General features: G+C 37.1%; 1 long non-coding RNA gene across 4 annotated transcripts; it reads left to right on the top strand.

The window, feature by feature from the left end:
* The first annotated feature begins 1,423 nt into the window (after window positions 1–1,423).
* LOC131606037 (uncharacterized) lies at window positions 1,424–2,576 on the top strand. Of its 4 annotated transcripts, none has more exons than XR_009284714.1 (4): window positions 1,424–1,579; window positions 1,682–1,843; window positions 1,950–2,114; window positions 2,253–2,576. It is a non-coding gene; the product is annotated as an uncharacterized LOC131606037 (long non-coding RNA). The 4 variants fall into 4 exon arrangements; XR_009284713.1 differs by having other exon boundaries at window positions 1,682–1,865; XR_009284711.1 differs by having other exon boundaries at window positions 1,682–2,114.
* The last annotated feature ends 261 nt before the right edge of the window (window positions 2,577–2,837 follow it).

The raw sequence follows: 2,837 nt of genomic DNA, 5'->3' as shown, positions 1-2,837 counted from the left end.
ACCCAAGACAGGCACGCCACAGACTGTTAGATAACGGGGAAAGCCACCCGAAGCTATTGTCAACGGGGAAAGCCACTAGAGACAGGCTGAAAGTAAAAAAACGAAATAGGGAATAATAAACAAACAAAAATAGAGCCTCTTTCAAGGGCTTAGCCAGATGAATGCCTACCCTACTTCTCATGTTATGAATGATGTGGCATGCCTTCCCTGCTTCTCATGGAATCATATGGTGTGCGAAAGAGTAAAAGGGACAAGGAGACAATACCAAATGGATAGCAAATCCGTAATGAGCTAGCAAGCGAAAGCAAAGAAGTCTGGAATACTTCACGTAAGCCAGCATCAAGCACAGTCAGAAAGCATCGTCGTAAAAATAAATCACGAATGACATATGGTACGCGTCGAGCATAACCACACCAAAAATCTGCAAGAGAAACACGATATAGACATCGCAAGAATATACATCTCAATGAATGAGAGATCAGGTGAATCGCATCGGGGATAAGTTCGTGTGCCACAAATAAAGTGGAACATGATGCAAACCAATCACACTGGAAGTGGATTCGTGTCTCACAAATAAAGTGGAAAACGAAGCAATTCGAATCGCAATCGAAGGCTCTCTCTCAAAGTACCTTGCACATCTTAACGATCAAGTTAATAATAACAAGGAAACGCGCACCCGCCATAGAAAATATTAGCAATTAAGTTCTAAGTAAATTCTAAAATAAAATCTAACAAGAGCAAACTGTTTTTTATGACATTTTATCTGAAAAATAATAGAACAAGACTATGTAACAAAATAACAAATTCTAACAAGAAAAATATTACATGTTTTTTATTCATTTTATCAATGCTAAAAATCTAACAAATGTAATTGTTTTTATGGTATTTTCTATCTAAAGCTAACGCAAAAATGATTCGTATTACATGCTTTTATCACCTAAAATATATCAAATAAAACTAAGATAAACCCTAATTCTAACATGAAAAGAAAATGGATCCAGGGGCTTAATATGTGAAATCAGTGGTGCATACCAACAATAAGGGAGTTGGCCGAAGAGGTTTCGGTTCATCTTTCTATGTCAAAAAGAGTGTGGGTTCGTGGGCCTCAAGGGGGTGAGAAGTCAGTAATTCGCGGTCCAATGATCCATCAAACTATGATCCATGGATTCAGAATTTGTTTGATCCAAAGGTTTATTCAATTGCACCAGATTTTTGTTAATTTCAATTAACAGTGGTCAATGCTTTTTTTAATAAGCAATTCCTATCTAGCGGGATTCGAACCTGAGACCTTGAGAGGAGCACACTCTCAAGTCCCAAGCGTTTCACCGCTAGACCACACACACGCACACAACAGTGGTCAATGCTAATTACATCAATTAAAATAAGTTTTAAAGGAAACTAATATGAAAGGGGGAATTAGGGTTACTTTGGTGACGAACAGCGCGGATGAAGCACTCTTCTTCCCCGATGAACTCAAAGACCACTCTCTGCCTCACACTCTCGATTAGAAACCTCTCATCTTTACCAGAATTCGTCTAGCGTGTCTTCAACAGCGGCGAAGCGAAACCGATAACCAGAGGTAATAACAAGCGTCTGAAATCCTTATTTTTCTTCCGCTTTTCGATTCGAATTCCTATTCTTCTTGATTCCCGTGTCTTTGTTGTTGTTTGAATCAGTGCAGGTTCCTATTGTTAAAGGTACAGTTGCCTTAAGATTGCGATTGTGTTGATATGATTGTTGATTGAAGAACATAGTGAAGGTTGAAGATGTTGAAGGAGATCACGGTGATCGCAGATGAGGAAGCTATCGAATACACTTGATGAACGAAAGATGAAGATCCATGGTGATTGAAGAGTTTTTTACAAGTGAACTTTGAAACCTTCAGATTCGATTCTCGATCTCTCCCTCTCTTCCCATTTTGTTATGATCTTTTAGTTCTGGTTTTTCAGGTGAATTCAACGGAAGTGGAGATTGGAGAATTAAGAGAATCTAGAAGAGATGTTCTGTGAGGTTGTGAAGATTATAGATTGTTGGAGAGTTTCTTTTGTGAATTGAAGATAGGTCAAGGTTGAAGTTATGGAGAATTGAGAGGATTGGGGAAGAAGATGGAGGGAGTAAGAGTTTGTTACATTTTTTCCTGATAATTTCTGTTATCCCTTTCCCCCTTTCCTGATTTTTGTTACGTGATTCTGTTATATCTCCATCTGGATTTTCATGTTGCTGGTTTTGGTTTATCTCTTGTTATGCTGCAGATGCAATACCGTTTGATCCGGTTCAGTGGGTTTTTATGGAATCGGTTTCAACCTGATATGGAAAGGTCTTGTTCACGTTGGCCACCACTATTAATCACCACCTCATCACGCACATCCATATGGGTACCAAAATGCATCTCATGGTTGTATGGTTTTGTGTAGTTCAGTATAGATACTGGAATGGTGTAAAGGGTTTTTGGATTTTAGACTTTCTTTTTGTGTAATTCTTTATAATTTGGCTTTTGTAATGGATATCTTAGATTTGAATTGTATGGACATTTGTGATGTATGGACTTTGAATTTTGTAATGAATAAGGTTTTGAATTTTTTAAAGGTTTTCCTTTGATGAATCATGTAGAACACTTTGAACTTGGAAATTTGAATGACAATGAATATAATAATGTAGATCTTGAATGAATGATGAGTATGGTTGAATGATCTTGAATCTTGAAACTTGTATGCTAAAATCCATATGAATGAATCTTGCAACTTGAATCAATTCTTTGACCAATCAAATGCTTAAGACCTTGAATCCAATCAAATAATGTTGAACTTAAATTGAATTTATGGAATCAAACTTCAAAC

Source organism: Vicia villosa, linkage group LG1 (genome assembly GCF_029867415.1).
Source record: "Vicia villosa cultivar HV-30 ecotype Madison, WI linkage group LG1, Vvil1.0, whole genome shotgun sequence".
In the NCBI taxonomy this organism is placed as follows: domain Eukaryota; kingdom Viridiplantae; phylum Streptophyta; class Magnoliopsida; order Fabales; family Fabaceae; genus Vicia; species Vicia villosa.
Note: the sequence above shows the minus strand (reverse complement) of the source record. Positions and strands in the feature narration are given on the sequence as shown.